A 20,097-nucleotide genomic window follows, 5' to 3' on the forward strand; every position below is an offset into this window, starting at 1 on the left:
ACCAAAATTGATTAATGAAGAGATAGAAAACCTAAACAGACAAGTATCCAAGACAGATTGAATCAGTAATAAAGATACTTCTAAAGGCTGGTGCCGCGGCTCACTAGGCTAATCCTCCGCCTTGTGGCGCCGGCACACTGGGTTCTAGTCCCAGTCGGGGCTCCAGATTCTGTCCCGGTTGCCCCTCTTCCAGGCCAGCTCTATGCTGTGGCCCGGAGTGCAGTGGATGATGGCCCAAGTGCTTGGGCCCTGCACCCCATGGGAGGCCAGGATAAGTACCTGGCTCCTGCCATCGGATCAGCATGGTGCGCTGACCGCAGCGTGCTGGCAACAGCAGCCATTGGAGGGTGAACCAATGGCAAAGGAAGACCTTTCTCTCTCTCTCTCTCTCTCACTGTCCACTCTGTCAAAAAAAAAAAGGAAATACTTCTAAGAAAGAAATGCCCAGGGGGCCAGTGCTGTGGTGTAGTGGGTTAATGCCCTGGCCTGAGGTGCCAGCATCCAATAAGGGTGCCAGTTCGAGACCCAGCTACTCCACTTCCAATCTAGCTCTCTGCTGTGGCCTGGGAAGGCAGTGGAAGATGGCCCAGGTCCTTGGGTTCATGCACCCATGTGGGAGGTCTGGAAGAGGCTCCTGGCTCCTGGCTTTGGATCAGTGCAGCACTGGCCATTGTAGCCATCTTGAGAGTAAAGCATTGGATGTAGGATCCCCCCGCCTCTGCCTTTCCTCTCTCTAACTCTCAATTTCAAATAAGTAGATAAATCTTTAAAAAATTTAAAAAAAATAGGATTACGTCTTTGCAAAAGCTGATGTAAGAAGACAGGGGAAGGAGGGAGTAGTTTGATGGAAAACAGAAGGGAGGGCAGTGTGGTATTCTACTTTAACTTTACTTGAACATGGTAAATGTATGACATCTGTTTTATTAATATCCAGAGAAAACACCATTGAATTGTCACAAGGCTTCAATTTTGATGTCATAAACCAATCATTATCTGTTCATAATCACTTGGGATATCCCCAGACACCATTGATGGCATAATACTTTGTGGTGTCAATCAATTGTCATGTCATAAAAAATATTATGATGTCATAAACCAAAATTTATATATCATGAGCCTACCCTTTTGTTGTATTTTGAGAACATTTGTGTTTTCCTAAACAATTTTAAAATCAACAATCTATTGGAATGTCCTTCATTCGTGTTGTAATGATCAATAGCAACATTATAAACCACCACTTTGGTGCCATCAATCATGGTGTTATTAAACTGTTGTGATTTTGTAACCAATTTTGATGTCATAAATATATATTTAGATGTCATAAACATTGTGATGTCATGAACTATCTCTGTGGTGTCATAATCAATTATGATGCCATAAACCTTTGTTGTGGCATCATGTTCAACTGTGATGTCATAGACCACATTGCAATGACAATAAATCATGATGATAACAAAAAACATTGTGTTGTCATTAACCACCATTGTGATCTCATAAGACAACCATTAAGATGTCATAACCAAAACATTTTATTATTAGAAGCAGCTATTAAGTCATAAATCCACATCCTGTTACTATAAATCAAATAGTGCTGACATTGTCAATTGTGATGATATTAACTACCATTATTATACTAACATTTTATCACTGTGATGTCAGAAACTGACTGCTGTGTTGTCATAGTCAATTATGATGTCCTAAACCACCATTGTATCATTATCATGTCAATTTTGACATCCTAAACTTAATGTGATATTATTGACCACCATTATGATGTTGTAAAGCTACTGTCATGTTATCTCAATCAACTGTGATGTCCAAATCATCCATTGTGATATCATAATGAATTATGATTCCTTAAAAGCAATTGTGATATCATTTTCAATGTGAGTGATAAAATCCATTGTGATGTCAAAGTTTATCATTGTTATATTCTAAATCTGGCATGGTTTTGACTTAATCAATTGTGCTGACATAAAACATCATTGTGATAATATAACTGTCATGAATCTTCCATCATTATGACATGAAAACAATTATGATGTCACAATTGTGATATCCGGATAACCACTGTGATGTCTTAATTCTACCGTTTAATGGGCAAAATCAATTGTTAAGTAAAATGAAACCCATTGTAATATTTATAAAGCCGGCATTCTGATATTATGATCTAGTGTTTAAACTGGCATCATGATGTCATAATAAGTGACTGTGATGCTGTAAACCAATATTGTGATGCCATAAACCTACGTTGTGATTTCATACACCAACCATTGTGTTCTCACAATAAATTGTGAATATAAACAATGATTGAGATGCCATAAACCACCATAGTGAGTTACAATTAGTGTGATGTCATATACAAACCTGTTGTTTCTCATAATAAATGTTGATGTACTAAGCCATGGTTTTGATGTCATCAACCTACATTGTACATGACAATAAATTATTATGTAGAAAACCACCTTTGTGATGTCATAATCTGAAATAGTGATGTCATAGTCACTTGTGATATCAATAAGACCATTTTAGTATTACAAACAGAAATTTTAAGATCACAAATCTAGAAATGTGATGTCAACATCAATTGTGAAGTCATAAACTGAATTGTGATGACATGAAGTAACCATTGTTGGGATAGAATCAGTTGTACAGACATATAATTCACTGTGATCTCATAAATCTACCATAGTTATATCACAATCATTTGGAATGTCATAAACAACTATTGTGGTTTCATAATTAATTATGATGCCATAAAACTTTTTGATGTCATACATAGACCATTGCAATGTGATAAAACAATCTTTGTTTTCATAATTAATTGTGGTGTCATAAACTACAATTGTGATATTTAAGCAATTGTGAAACCTTAAAAATATCATGTCAAACCTTTTGTCATGTCAGTGAGCAATGATATGTTATAATCACCTGTGATGTCACAAAAGATTACAATGCCAAAATCTATTGTGATGCCATAAACTAACACTGTGGTGTCATAATCAATTGTGATTTCAAAAATATCCATTGTGATGTCATAAGCAACATGAAGTCATGAAATGTTATGTCATGGGGCTGGCGCTGTGGCTCACTTGGTTAATCCTCTGCCTCCAGTGCCAGCATCCCATATGGACACCGGATTCTAGTTCCAGTTGCTCCTCTTCCAGTCCAGCTCTCTGCTGTGGTCCAGGAAGGCAGTGGAGGATGGCCCAAGTGCTTGGGCGTCTGAACCCATGTGGGAGCCCAGGAAGAAGCACCTGGTTCCTGGCTTCAGATCGGTGTAGCTCCGGCCATAGCGGCCGTTTGGGGAGTGAACCAATGGAAGGAAGTCCTTTCTCTCTGTCTCTCTAAATGCCTAACTCTGTCAAATAAATAAATTTAAAAAAATAAGCAATGCAAAGTCATAAAATGTTATGTCATAAACCTAATATTGTTGTATATCCACCCGTATTTTGTCATATTCAATTTTGATGCCATTAACAAAATTGTGATATTATAAACTACCATTGTGATAACAGAACTTAATTTTTAGCTCCAAAATCCATTTTGATGTCATAAACAATTGGTTTATAACATGTCACCATCATGAAAACAAAAACCTATCTCTATCATGTTATAACCAATTCTGAGCTTATTGGTTTGCATTTGTGACTTCATGATCAATCACATAAAACAGCATCATGATGTCATAATCATGTGTCATGTCATGAAACATTTCTATGACATAAATCTACCATTTGATGTCATAAATCAATCATTTTGTCATCAATTGGCTTTTCATAACTAATATTATGGTGTCAGAAGCCACTACTGTGTTATAATAAATCATGATGTCCTAAAATCACTGTGATATTTTCATGCATTGTCATGTAAAATAAAACATACTGTTGTCATAAACATCAATTATGTGGTCACAAAAACAATTTTGATGCCAGTATCAATTGTAACATCATGATAAACCAGTGTGATATAAAGCTAATATTGTGGTGTCAAAATCTATTTTAATTTCATAAAAATGTTTAATGTCATTATCAATTTGGATGTGATAGACAACCATTGTGATATTATAAATGTACCAAGTGATATACTCACTACTGATGTCATAAAGCATTATTGGGATGTCATAATCAATTGTGATAACATTCTGATAATCATCCAATTGCAATGTAATGAAATGGTGTTATAAACCAATTTTATGCCATAAACCTTCCATCATGATGTGAAGATCAATTGTGATGAATACAAAATTCACTCTGATGTCAAAATCAATTGTGATGTCATGAAAGCACTGTGATATGATAATCAATTGAGAATGCAAAAATCTATGTGACATAATATACTATCATTGTGATGACATAATCAATAGGGTATCAGTAAAAGCTATTATGATGTCATAAACAACAACATTGAGAAGACATAAGCCTAAAAGTCCAATATAATAAACACCATGGTGTTTTCATAATCAATTTTGATGTTATGAAAACATTGTTATGTCATATACTAATAAGTGATCACATAAACCTATCACTGCGATATAATAAGCAAACCATGGTCATGATATATTTTTCTGTTGTAAATGTTTAGATGTCATCAAACCATTCTGATGTCATAAAACATCACTGTAATGTCACATCCAAGTGTATATCATAAACCACTATTGTGATATCATCATAAATTTTGAGGTCATAAGTCACTATTATGATGTAATAATCAACTTTGATGCCATATACTATCATTGTTATGCCATAAAACCACACCACAATTATGATGTTGTAAATCAACCATTATGTCAACATAAAGAATTTTGATATCATAAACCACCTTTGTGTGGTCATAAAACAATATGATCATTTCACCATTCTGATATCAAATAGCTACCATCCTGATATACTCCTCTGTGATGTAATAAACTAATCATTATATCATCATTAGGAATGGTAATGTCATACACAACCATTGTATTGTCACAAAAACATAGTGATGTCATAAACCTTTCTCATACTGTAAATACAACTTTATTATGTCAGTATCCCTCTGAGGTCATGAATGAAGCAATTTGCCATCAAAATCAATTTTGATGTCATATCATTATTTTGTTTTTATAATATCATTGTATTGTAGTATTGATTTTTGATAGTATTTGTGATAGTATTGATTTGTGATAAATCATCATCACCATACATTTGTGATAAATATATCATACTAAGAAGGGGCCATCAAAGAAGGTGGTACCTTTCTCTGGAGTGAGGAGAGAACTTCCACTTTGATTATGGCCCTGTCTAAATAATGTCAGTTTGTGGAATCTAAAGGCTTCCATAGCCTTAGCAGATCATGACAAAAGCCTCTGGGGATCACTGATGTCATAAATAAGTGTGTCAATTGTTAAATCAACAACAGGAATCACTGTGCACTTGTTCCCCATATAAGACCTCTGTCCTTAGTGAGTTGTACTATGAAAATTAATGGTAAAACTAGTTTTCAAACAGTACTTTATACTTTGTGTGTCTGTGTGGGTGCAAACTGTTGAAATGTTTACTAAGAGCTGATCTTCTATATATAAAGGTAATTAAAGGGGCCAGCATGGTGGCATAGTGGGTAAAGCTGCCACCTGCAATGCCAGCATCCCACATGGGCACCAGTTCAAGTCCCGGCTACTCTACTTCCAATCCAGCTCTCTGGTGTAGCCTGGGAAGGCAGTTAAAGACACCCCAAGTCCTTGGGCCCCTGCACTCATGTGGGAGACCTGGAAGAGGCTCCTGGATCCTGGATCTAGATTGGTGCAGTTCTGGCCATCATGGTCAATTAGGGAGTGAACCAGTGGGTGGAAAACCTCTATCTCTCCCCCCTTCCCCCATCTTCCTCTCCTCTCTGTGTAACTCTAACTTCCAAGTAAATAAATAAATCTTTAAAAAACAAAGATAATTAAAAATGAATCATAATGGAGAATGGGAGGTGGGAGGGAGTGTGTGGGGGGAAGAACTGCTATAATCCAAAAGCTGTACCTATGAAATTTATATTAAATAAAAGCTTTATTAAAACAAAAATATATCATACTCCCATGGTAAGCTCCTAATGATACCATTGTGCAATCATTAAAATTGTGATGTCATAATAAAACCATTGTAATTTCATAATAAATTTTGATGTCATAAATCAAAATTGTAATGCCATTTAATGCATTGTGATGTTGTAACTAATAGGTTTACTTTAAATCACAATTCTGATGTCACATACTACAAATATTGTGCTGCTATAATCAATGTTGATGTCATAAATAACTTTTTTTTAAAAAAGATTTTTTTTTAAAGTCAGAGTTACACAGAAAGGGAAGGAGAGGCAGAGTGAGAGAGAGAGAGAGAGGTCTTCCACCCACTGATTCATTCCCTCAACTGGCTGCAACAGCCAGAGATGTGCGGATCCGAAGCCACATTGTACAACACATTAAGTACAGAGATCCTACATGAGGAGTAAGTGCACAGTGACTCCTGATGTTGATTTAGCAAATTGACACTCTTGTTTATGGCGTCAGTAATCACCAGAGGCTCTTGTCATGAGTTGCCAAGGCTATGGAAGCATTTTAAATTTGCCAACTCTGATCTTATTTAGGCAAGGTCATAGTCAAAGTGAAAGTTCTCTCTTCCCTTCAGAGAAAGGTACTTCCTTCTTTGATGCCCGTTCTTTCCACTGGGATCTCACTCACAGAGATTTTTTTTTTTTTTGCCAGAGTGTCTTGGCTTTCCATGCCTAAAATACTCTCATAGGCTCTTCAGCCAGATCTGAATGCCTTAAGGGCTAATTCTGAGGCAAGAGTCTGTTTAGGGCATCTGCCATTCTATGAGTCTGCTGTGTATCCCGCTTCCCATGTTGGATCTAAACTCCCTTTCTGATTTAAGCTTACCATTGTGCTATCATAATTAATTGTGATGTCATACATCAAAATGTGCTAAAATAATCGAAATTATATTGTCATAATACAACATTGTACTGCCATAATTACATAGTGATGACATTTTGGTATCACAAACCTACTATTGTGATGTCACAGTCAAGTGTGTTGTCAAAAACCATCTATTATGCCATCCTAACCAATTGTCCTGTCATAGACCACCATAAAATATTTCAGAAGTGTTATGTCCTAATCAATATATGATATGCCACTATTGTGATATAATAAACTTACTGGTGTGCCATCACAAATAGTTATGATGACATAAAACTACTGTGTGCCATCATAATCAATTTTGATGTCATAAACTGACATTTAATATCATAACATTGAGATATCATAATCTATTTTCTGATAAACCACATTTTTATATCATAAACATACCATTGTGATGTCATTATCAATTGTGATGTCATACATAAACTATGTCATCATAACCAATTTTGATAAACAAACACAACCATTGTATTGTGATAAAAAACATAATATAATCTATGTTCTGTGGTAAACTGCCATTCTGATACTATAATGCTATAACTGTGATGTCAAAACTAATTCTGATGTAATATACCAATTGCTAAGATGTCATCATAGGGACTGGCAATGTGGCGTAGCAGGTAAAGCTGCTGCTTGCAGTGCCAGCATCCCATAAGGGCACTGGTTCAAGTCCTAGCTGCTCCACTTCCCATCCAGCTCTCTGCGATGGCCTGGGAAAGCAGTGGAAGTTGCCCCAAGTCCTCAGGCTCCTGCATCCATGGGGGAGACCTGGAAAAATCTCCTAGCTCCTGGCTTCAGATCAGTGCTACTCTGGCCATTGTGGCCAATTGGGAAGTGAACCAAAAGATGGAAGACCTCCCTCTTTCTCTCTCCCTCTCTGCCTCTCCTTCTTTCTCTGTGTAACTATGACTTTCAAATAAATCTATAAATAAATAAATAAACAACCAAACAAATCTTTAAAAAGAGATGTCATCATAAATGTTGGTGTTATAAGTCATCCAATGTGATATCATAATCAATTGTGATGTCAAAAATTAACTGTTTTGTCATAAAATTGTGATATCATAATCAATTGGTATCTGACAGCCATTCTGTAATTATAAATTTACCAATGTGATACCCTATAGTTTGTGATGTCATAAACTATACAATGTCCCATCATAATCAGTTTTAATAAAATAAAACATCATATTGACCTAGAAATCTGTTGTGAAAAGCATTTTGTGGAGCTGGCACTGTGTTGTAGTGGGTAAATTTGCCTCTTGAAGTGTTGGCATTCTGTATGGGTGCCAGTTTGAGTCCTGGTTGCTCCACTTCTGATCCAGCTCTCTGTTATGGCCTGGGAAAGCAGTAAAAGGTGACCCAAGTCCTTGGGCCCTTGCACCTGCATCAGAGACCTGGAAGAAGCTCTTGGTTCCTGGATTTGAATTGGCCCAGCTCTGGCAGTTGCAGCCATTTGGGGAGTGAACCAGTGGATGGAAGATCCCCTCTGGTAACTCTGCCTTTCAAATAATAAATAAATGAATCTTTTTTTAAAAAAAATCAATTGATCAGCCCTTGTCCTGACTGTCAAGGAACAACTTAATACTTTATTCTTTTTAGTATTTTTTTTGTTTTACTTAATACCATTGGTTGAACTCTTTAATTAACACAAAATTATTCTTAGGTATTTAAATTTAACTGAAAAGTGATTCCTGTTAAATATAAGAGTGGGAACAAGAGGAGGAGATGTACAGTTCAGCACATGCTAAATCGGACTTGCCCCTAATCCTAATGGTAGAGTTAGAAACGTGCAAAGGAATTCCAATTCAATCCTATCAAGGTGGCATGTACCAATGCCATGTCACTAGTCAAAAGGATCAGTTTCAGTTCATAATTGATCATAATAATAGGATTAAAAGTAAGGGACCACATAAACAAGGCTACTGTCTGCTAATACTGATAGAATTAAAAAGGAGAGAACAATCCAACATGGGATGCGGGATACACAGCAGACTCATAGAATGGCAGATGTCCTAAACAGCACTCTGGCCTCAGAATCAGCCCTTAAGGCATTGAGAGCTAGCTAAAAAGCCAATGAGAGTATTTCAGACATGGAAAGCCAAGGCACTATGGCAAAAGAAATTACCTAAATGAAAGATCTCTGTGAGTGAGATCCCAGAGGAAAGAACAGGCCATCAAAGAAGGAGGTACTTTTCTCTGGAGGGAGGAGAGAACTTCCACTCTGTGCCCTTGTCTAAATAAATCAGAGTTGCTGAACTCAAGAGGCTTCCCTAGCCTTGGCAGCTCATGACAAGAGCCTCGGGTGATTACTGACATCATAAATAAGTGTGTCAATTGTTAAATCAACAACAGGAGTCACTGTGCACTTACTCCTCATGTAGGATCTCTGTCCTTAATGTGTTGTACTATGTGAATTAGTGGTATAACTAGTACTCAAACAGTACTTTATACTTTGTGTTTCTGTGTGGGTGAAAATTGTTGAAATCTTTACTTATTATATACTAAGTTGATCTTCTGTATATAAAGATAATTAAAAATGAATCTTGAGGAAGAATGGGATGGGAGAGGGAGTCAGAGATGGGATGGTTTGTGGGTGGGAGGGTGGTTATGGGGGGGAAGCAGCTATAATCCAAAAGTTCACTTTGAAAATTTATATTCATTAAATAAAAGTTAATAAAAAGCAATTGGTATGTGATAAATTATTCTGGTATTATAGATGAGCATTGTGCTGTCATAATCAATTGTGATATCATAGTCCTACCATTGTGCCATCATAACCCGTCATCATACTGTCATAAAACACACTATGATATCATAATAAATTTTCAAATGATGAACCACCATTCTGATAACATAAGAATTCCCATTTGCCAATATAATCCATTCTGATGTAAAAGCCTGCTGTTGCTGTAATAAAGTACCATGATGCAATCAGCCAGAGCATTATGACATCAGAATTAATTTTGATGCTGTTAATCACAATTGTTATCATAAGAAATTTTGATGTTATAATCAATTGCTATGTGGTAAACCATGATTCTGATATAAAATACCATTGTGATGTCAATTACTATGCTATTAACCTACCATTGTGCCATCATAAAAATTGTGATGTTATAAACCAATCATCTTGCTACATCTACCAATTTTGATGTCATAAACCGCTGTTGTATTTTCATTTAACACATTGGAAGATTATGTTTGTTATGTTAAACCTCATTTCTGTTATCATGATCCTGTCATTGATATCATAATCAATTGTGTTATCATAATGAAAACAATATGCCATCATAAGAAATTGTGATGTCATAGATCAACATTATATTGTCATAATAACATTGTAGTATAATCAAATGGTCTGAGTAAAAAACCATTCTGATATCATAAACCTACATTTGTGATATCATCATCAAAATGATATAATCTTTTCTGCCTTCATACCAATATTGATGTCATGTACCACCTTTATTGTCATAAAACATCATGATATAATCTATTGGTTTGTGATAAGCTGTCATTCTGATACCATAATTTTGCATTTGTGATTGTGATGTCAACAAATCTGTTGTCATATCTCATATATTGTGATGTCATAATTAATGAATTCATAAATTTACTACTGTGATATGATACCAATTTTGATATGGTTGTGATGTCATAATAAATTTTGATATTATAAACTTACCATTTTGGTGTCCTAAATGATTGTGATTCAATAATCCACATTGTGAAATCATAGTTAATTTTGATGTTATAATTGATTGACTTCTGATAAACATTCATTCTGATATTATAAACCTACCATTGTGAAGTCCTAATAATTTGTGATGTAATAATCCAAATTTTATGACATCATAATGAGTTTTGAAATCATAAACTGCCATTGTATTTTCAAAAAACATTATGTTGTCATAACCAGTTGATACATGATCAATTATAGTTCTGATAGTATAAACATACCAATGTGCTATTGTAACAAATTGTGATATCATAAACCTACCATTGTTCTTTCATAAACTTTGGTGTCATCATGATATTGTCATAAGACACATTGTGAAACTGTTATCAATTTTTGTTATTATCTACCATTCTGATATCAACCCAACATTCTATCATAATCAATTCTGATATTAAACATGTTTCTGATGCCATAATTAGTTGTGATGTCATAAACATTATACCATATAATCAATTTGAATGTAATAAACCCCTTTATATTGCCATAATAATATAGTATCATACATTCTGATATCAGAAACATACCCTTAATATGTCATTGTCATAACATTGTTTTGTCATAATCAATTTTGATGTAATAAAGCTACCATTTTTCTTTAATAAATTTTTTGTTAAATCATCACACATTGTGTCATAATAAAATTTGATGTCACAAATACCCTTGCTTTGTCAAAAAAAGTAATGTTGAAATAAAATGTTAAGTGATAAAACACCACTCTGGGGACTGGCGCTATGACACAGTATGTTAATCATCTTCCTGTGGTGCCGGCATCCCATATGGGTGCCCATTAGAATCCTGGCTGCTCCTCTTCCAATCCAGCTCTCTGCTATGGCCTGGGAAGGCAGTGGAAGATGGCTCAAGTCCTTGGGCCCCTACACCCACATGGGAGACTGGAAGAAGCTCCTGGCTTCTGGCTTCAGATCGGCTGGAATTGCAGTCATTTGGGGAGTGACCCAGTGGATGGAAGACCTTTCTCTCTGTCTCTCCCTCTCACTGTCTATAACTCTACCTCTCAAATAATTAAAATCTTTAAAAAAGCCCACCATTCTTCTATCATAAAACTGTCTTTGTGAATCAGTTGTGATTTTATCAAGTGTTCCATAATAACTAATTTTGATGGCATATACTTTCTTTGCATTATCATAGAAAAAATTGTGGAGGCAGGCATTGTAGCATAATGGATTAAATTGCCATGTGGCAAGACAACATCTCATATGGGCACTGGTTCAAATCCTGGTTGCCCCAGTTCTGTCTCCCTGCTAATGAGCTTGGGAAGGCAGCAGAGGACAGTCCAAGTCCTCGGTCCCTGTTCCCATGTGAGAGACCTGGATAAATCTCCTGGCTCCTGTATTTGAACTGGTACAGCTTTGGCCATTTTAGCCACTTGAGGGAATGAATATCCTTCTCTACTTCTGCCTTTCAAAAAATTAAATAAATATTTTTAACTTTTATTTAATGAATATAAATTTCCAAAGTACAGCTTATAGATTACAATGGCTTCACCCCCCCTATAAATTCCCTCCTACCAGCAACCCTCCCCTTTCCCACTCCCTCTCCCCTTCCATTCACATCAAGATTCATTTTCGTTTCTCTTTATATACAGAAGATCAGTTTAGCATATATTAAGTAAAGATTTCAACAGTTTGCACCCACATAGAAACACAAAGTGAAAACTACTGTTTGAGTACTAGTTATAGCATTAAATCACATTGTAATACCGCACGGCATGGCTGTGCAGAATTCAACATGGGAAGTGAGATATTCAGCAGACTCATAGAATGGCAGATGTCCTAAATAGCACTCTGGCCTCAGAATCAGCCCTAAAGGCATTCGGATCTGGCTGAAAAGTCCATGAGAGTATTTCAGGCATGGAAAGCCAAGACACTCTGGCAAAAAGATCTCTGTGAGATCCCAGTGGAAAGAACAGGTCTTCAAAGAAGGAGGTACCTTTCTCTGAAGGGAGGAGAGAACCTCCACTTTGAATATGACCTTGTCTAAACAAGATAAGAGTCGGAGAACTCAGAGGGCTTCCATAGCCTTGGAAACTCATGACTGGAGCATAGGGAGACTACTGATGCCATAGACAGGAGTGTCAATTGGTAAAGTCAACAACAGGAGTCACTGTGCACTTGCTCCTCATGTAGGATCTCTGTCCTTAATGTGCTGTGCATTGAGATTTAATGCTATAAAGAGTACTCAAACAATATATTTCACTTTGTGTTTCTATGGGGGTGCAAACTGTTGAAATCTTTACTTAATGCATCCTAAACTGATCTTCTGTAAAAAAAAAAAAGAAATTATCAATTCCCAACTTGACTCTCACTGGGATTAAACATGACAATAAGTCTGATCTGATTTCATCATCATTTAAAAAAATCATCTATTATTTTTCACTTTATGTTTCTGTGTGGGAGCAAACTGTTGAATTCCTTACTTAATGTATACTAAGCTGATCTTCTGTATATTAAGATATTTCAAAATGAATCTTGATGTGAATGGAAGGGGAGAGGGAGTGGGAAAGGGGAGGGTTGTGGGTGGGAGGGACGGTATGGTGGGGGAGCCATTGTAATCCATAATTCGTACTTTGGAAATTAATATTCATTAAATAAAAGTTAAAAAAATCACAATGTACAGCACATTAAGGACAGAGATCCTACATGAGGATTAAGTGCACAGTGACTCCTGTTGTTGACTTAACAAATTGACACGCTTGTTTATGGCATCAGTAATCATCGTAGACAAGAGTGTCAAAATAAATATTTTTTAAAATTGTTATATCAGTCTATTAATTTGGATAAGCCACCCTTCTAATATCATAAACCTACCTTTTTTGTTGCCATAATCAAATTGTGATGACATAAAGCTACCTCATGCCATCATAATCAATTTTGATGTCATAAATGACCATTTTATTGTCATAAAACACTGTAATGTGATTCTTACAACCTTATCATCCCTCACACCCACATTCCCACACTTCTTCCTCCTCTCTCTCCTATTCTTATTCTTATTTTTTGCAAAGATCTATTTGTTTTTTAAAAATTTTATTTATTTGAGAGATAGAGTTACAAACAGTTTGTGGGAGAAACAGAGAGAAAGATCTTCTGTCCACTGGTTCACTCCCCAAATGGCTGCAGTGATCAGAGCTGGACCAATCCGAAGCCCCAGGCCATAGCCATAGCAGAGACACTGGATTGGAAAAAGGAGCAGCTGGGACTAGAACTGGTGCCCATAGGGGACGCTGGTGCTGTAGGTGGAGGATTAGCATTCTGCACCACAGCACCAGCCCCTCAACTTTATACTCATAAGATTAACCCTACAATATATAAGAGTTCTACAAATAGTATGAAAAAATTATCTCCTAACAATTGTGACAAGAGCTGTTTAAAACCATTGCATCTAAAAGTGGCAACTTCACTTCTATAGATTACCTTTTAGGTACTCTATTAGTTTCCACAGATCAGGGAGAAAATATGGTATTTGTCCTCTTGTGGCTGGCTTATTTCATTAAGTATAATGGTTTCCAGTTTCATCCATTTTGTTGCATTATTTTAAATCACTGTGTAGTATTCCATAGTGTATATAAAAAATAATTTATCTAGTCTTTAGTTGATGGACACCTGTGTTGATTCCATATCTTAGCTATTATGAACTGAGCTACAATGACCAAAAACTGCCATCACAATCAATGTGGTTGTCATAAACCATGATAGTCTGTGTAGCCATAATCAGTTGTTATGTGATAAAACAACATTATCATATCATAAACCATTGTGCCATCTTTGTCAATTGTGCTGCCATAAAAATAATATCATGCCCTATTATGCCATCACAATATGTTGCGATGTCATAAACCAAGGAACCATTGTGAAATCATCAATATTGATATCATTAAACACCATTGGATTATAATAAAAATTTTGATGTGAAAATCATTTTGTGATAAACCACCATTCTGATGACATAAAACTACCTCTGTGATGTAATAATGTATTGTGTTGTTATAAAAACCATTTTGGCATCATAATCAATTTTGATACCATAACCATCATTGCAATATCAAAGTCAATTGTGGTGCCATAATACCATTGTGATGCCCTATTCAATTGTGATGTCATAGTACATTGTTGTCATAAACTAATGTTGAGATGCCACAAATTATCATTGTCATAAACCAACCATTGTAATATCATAATCAAATTTGAAGTAAAGAATGTTGACATAATCAATTTTGATGTATTAACCATCATTGTGATATTTTAGCCAATTGTGATGATAGAAAACCATTGTGATACCATAATGTGAAGTCATAAAAACATTTTTGATGCCATAAACTAATAGTTAGATGCAATATGCAAAACTTTGTCATATAATAAACCATTTATTATGAACACACAAAAGAACTGACATCATAAACTTATCATTGACATAAACTGAGCACTGTGATGACCTAAACCTTAAACGACACTACAGCCCAAATGGATCTAACAGATATCTATGGAACTTTTCATTCTACACTTAAAGAATTTACATTCTTCTCAGCAGTACATGGAACCTTCTCTAGGATTGATCACATACTAGGCCATAAAGCAAGTCTCAGCAAATTCAAAAGAATTAGAATCATACCATGAAGCTTCTCAGACCATAGGGGAATGAAGTTGGAAATTAGCAACTCAGGAATCCCTAGGGCATATGCAAACACATGAAGATTTAACAACATGCTCCTGAATGAACACTGGGTCATAGAATAAATCAAAAGAGAAATCAAAAATTTTCTGGAAGTAAATGAGGATAACAGCACAACATACCAAAACTTATGGGATGCAGCAAAAGCAGTGTTAAGAGGAAAGTTTATAGCAATAGGTGCCTACATCAAGAAATTGGAAAGGCACCAAATAGATGAGCTTTCAGTTCATCTCAAGGATCTAGAAAATCTGCAGCAAACCAGACCCAAATCTAGTAGGAGAAGAGAAATAATTAAAATCAGAGAAGAAATCAACAGGATTGAATCCAAAAAACATTACAAAAAATCAGCCAAACAAGGAGCTGGTGTCTTGAAAAAATAAACAAAATTGACACCCCATTGGTCCAACTAACTAAAAAAAGAAGAGAAAAAACCCAAATCAATAAAATCAGAGATGAAAAAGGAAATGTAACAACAGACACCACAGGAATAAAAAGAATCATCAGAAATTACTACAAGGAATTGTATGCCAGCAAACAGGGAAGTCTATCAGAAATGGATAGATTCCTGGACACATGCAACCTACCTAAATTGAACCAGAAAGACATAGAAAACCTAAACAGACCCATAACTGATACAGAAATTGAAACAGTAATAAAGGCCCTCCCAACAAAGAAAAGCCCAGGACCAGATGGATTCACTGCTGAATTCTACCAGACATTTAAAGAAGAACTAACTCCAATTCTTCTCAAACTATTCAAAAGAATCGAAAAAAGAGGGAATCCTCCCAAATTCTTTCTATGAAGTCAGCATCACCTTAATTCCTAAGCCTGAAAAAGATGCAGCATTGAAAGAGAATTACAGACCAATATCCATGATGAACATAGACGCAAAAATCCTCAATAAAATTCTGGAAAATAGAATGCAGCAACACATCAGTAAGATCATCCTCCCAGAGCAATTGTGATTTATCCCTGGTATGCAGGGATGGATCAATGTTCACATTAACAGACTGAAGAAGAAAAACCATATGATTATCTCAATAGATGCAGAGAAAGCATTCGATAAAATATAACACCCTTTCATGATGAAAACTCTAAGCAAACTGGGTTTGGAAGGAACATTCCTCAATACAATCAAAGCAATCTATGAAAAACCCACAGCCAACATCCTATTGAATGGGGAAAAGCTGGAAGCATTTCCACTGAGATCTGGTACCAGACAGGGATGCCCACTCTCATCACTGCTAATCCATATAGTTCTGGAAGTTCTAGCCAGAGCTGTTAGGCAAGAAAAATAAATTAAAGGGATACAAATTGGGAAGGAAGAACTCATACTATCCCTCTTTTCAGATGCTATGATTCTTTATTTAGGGGACCCAAAGAACTCTACTAAGAGACTATTGGGACTCATAGAAGATTTAGGCAAAGTAGCAGGGTATAAAATCAATGCACAAAAATCAACAGCCTTTGTATACACAGGCAATGCCATGGCTGAGGAAGAACTTCTAAGATCAATCCCATTTACAATAGCTACAAAAACGATCAAATACCTTGGAATAAACTTAACCAAGGATGTTCAAGATCTCTATGATGAAAATTATAAAACCTTAAAGAAAGAAATAGAAGAGGATACCAAGAAATGAAAAATCTTCCATGCTCATGGATTGGAAGATCAATATCATCAAAATGTCCATTCTCCCAAAAGCAATTTATAGATTCAATATGATACCAATCAAAATAACACAGACATTCTTCTCAGATCTAGAAAAAATGATGCTGAAATTCATATGGAGTCACAGGAGACCTAGAATAGCTAAAGCATTCTTGTACAACAAAAACAAAGCTGGAGGCATCACAATACCAGATTTGAGGATATACTACAGGGCAGTTGTTATCAAAACAGCATGGTACTGGTACAGAAACAGATGGATAGATCAATGGAACAGAATAGAAACACCAGAAATCAACCCAAACATCTACAGCCAACTTATATTTGATCAAGGATCCAAAACCAATCCCTGGAGTAAGGACAGTCTATTCAATAAATAGTGCTGGGAAAACTGGATTTCCACATGCAGAAGCATGAAGCGAGACCCCTTCCTTTCACCTTACACAAAAATCCACTCAACATGGATTAAATACCTAAATCTACGTCCTGACACCATTAAGTTATTAGAGAACATTGGAGAAACCCTTCAAGATATTGGCACAGGCAAAAAATTTCTGGAAAAGACCAGGGAGGCACAGGCAGTCAAAGCCAAAATCAACTATTGGGATTGCATCAAATTGAGAAGTTTCTGTACAGCAAAAGAAACAGTCAGGAAAGTGAAGAGGCAACTGACAGAATGGGAAAAAATGTTTGTAAACTATGTAACAGATAAAGGGTTAATAACCAGAATCTACAAAGAGATCAAGAAACTCCACAAAAACAAAACAAGCAACTCATTTAAGAGATGGGCCAAGGACCTCAATAGACATTTTTCAAAAGAGGAAATCCAAATGGCCAACAGGCACATGAAAAAATGTTCAAGATCACTAGCAATCAGGGAAATGCAAGTCATAACCACAATGAGGTTTCACCTCACCCCGGTTAGAATGGCTCACATGCAGAAATCTACCAACAACAGATGCTGGTGATAATGTGGGGAAAAAGGGACACTAACCCACTGTTGGTGGGAATGCAAACTGGTAAAGCCACTATGGAAGTCATTCTGGACATTCCTCAGAAATCTGAAGATAACCCTACCATACAACCCAGTCATCCCACTCCTTGGAATTTACCCAAAGGAAATGAAATTGGCAAACTAAAAAGCAGTCTGCACCTTAATGTTTATTGCAGCCCAATTCACAATAGCTAAGACCTGGAATCAACCCAAATTCCCATCAACAGTAGGCTGGATAAAGAAATAATGGGACATGTACTCTATAGAATATTATACAGCAGTAAAAAAAATCCAGTCATTTGCAACAAAATGGAGGAATCTGGAAAACATTATGCTGAGTGAATAAGCCAGTCGTAAAGGGAAAAATATCATATTTCTCCTTGATCAGTGACAACTAATCAATCACCAAAAAGGAAACCTGTTGAAGTGAAAGGGACACTATGAGAAACCGTGACTTGATCAGCCATTGTCATCACTGTTGATGTACAATTTAATACTTTATCCCTTTTAGTATTTTTTGTTCTAGATAATACTATTGGTTAAACTCTATAATTAACACATAATTATTCTTAGGTGTTTAAATGTAAGTGAAAAATGATCCCTGTTAAATATAAGAGTGGGAATAAGAGAGGGAGGAGATGTACAATTTGGGACATGTTCAATCAGACTTGCCCCAAATGGTGGAGTTAGAAATGTGCCAGGGGATTCCAATTCATTCCCATCAAGGTGGCATGTACCAATGCCATCTCACTAGTCCAAGTGATCAGTTTCAGTTCATAATTGATCATAATAATAGGATTAAAAGTCAAAGGGATCACACAAACTTGACTAGTGTCTGCTAATACTAGCTGATAGAATCAAAAAGGGAGAGAACGATCCAACATGGGAAGTGGGATACACAGCAGACTCATAGAATGGCAGATGTCCTAAACAGCACTCTGGCCTCAGAATCAACACTTAAGGCATTCAGATCTGGCTGAAGAGCCCATGAGAGTATTTTAGGCATGGAAAACCAAGATTCTCTGGCAAAAAAAAAGTTTCCCAAATGAAAGATCTCTGTGAGTGAGATCCCAGTGGAAAGAATGGGGCCATCAAAGAAGGAGGTACCTTTCTCTGAAAGGAGGAGAGAATTTCCACTTTGACTACGACCTTGTCTAAATAAGAGCAAAGTCAGCGAACTCAAAAGTCTTCCATAGCCTTGGCAACTCATGACAAGAGCCTAGGGAGATTTTGACGCCATAAACAAGAGTGTCAAATTATTAATTCAACAACAGGAGTCACTGTGTACTTACTCCTCAAGTAGGATCTCTGTGCTTAATGTGTTGTTCATTGTGATTTAATGCTATAACTAGTACTGAAACAGTATTTTACACTTTTTGTTTCTGTGTGGGTGCAAACTGATGAAATCTTTACGTAATATATACTAAATCAATCTGCTGTATGTAAAGATAATTGAAAATGAATCTTGCTGTGAATGGAATGGGATAGGGAGTGGGAGATGGGAGGGGTGCGGGTGGGAGGGAAGTTGTGGGGGAGAAAATATCATTGTAATCCGTAAGCTGGATTGGAAATTTATATTCACTAAATAAAATTTATATTTACTAAATAAAAGTTTAAAAAAAGAAAAAAATGCATTTTAAGTCCATAAGACCATTGTGATTTAACATACCATTGTGTTATCATAATCAATTGGGTGTTATTCATTGTGACATCATAAAAATCCACATTGCAGTGTTACAGTAAATCATGATGTCATATAAAGGAGTATTGTGATGCCATAATACCATGTGTTGTCATAAAGCCATTTTAATCCATAAACCTGCATTATGATATTGTGATTAACTGTGTTGTCACAAATCAGTTTTGAAGTCATAAAACACAACTGTGATTTTTTTACAGTTAATTGCGGTGTCAACACCATTGTAAAATGAACTAAAATTGTGATGTCATAAAGTATAATGTCAAAGTATATACCTTTATGACATCATGTTCAACTTAGTATCTAAACCGTAATTTTCATGTCATAAACCTACTATTGTGATTTAATTATCAATTGTGATGTC

Source organism: Oryctolagus cuniculus, chromosome 19 (assembly GCF_051225735.1).
Source record: "Oryctolagus cuniculus isolate XC-2025 breed Fujian yellow rabbit chromosome 19, ASM5122573v1, whole genome shotgun sequence".
NCBI classification, from domain to species: domain Eukaryota; kingdom Metazoa; phylum Chordata; class Mammalia; order Lagomorpha; family Leporidae; genus Oryctolagus; species Oryctolagus cuniculus.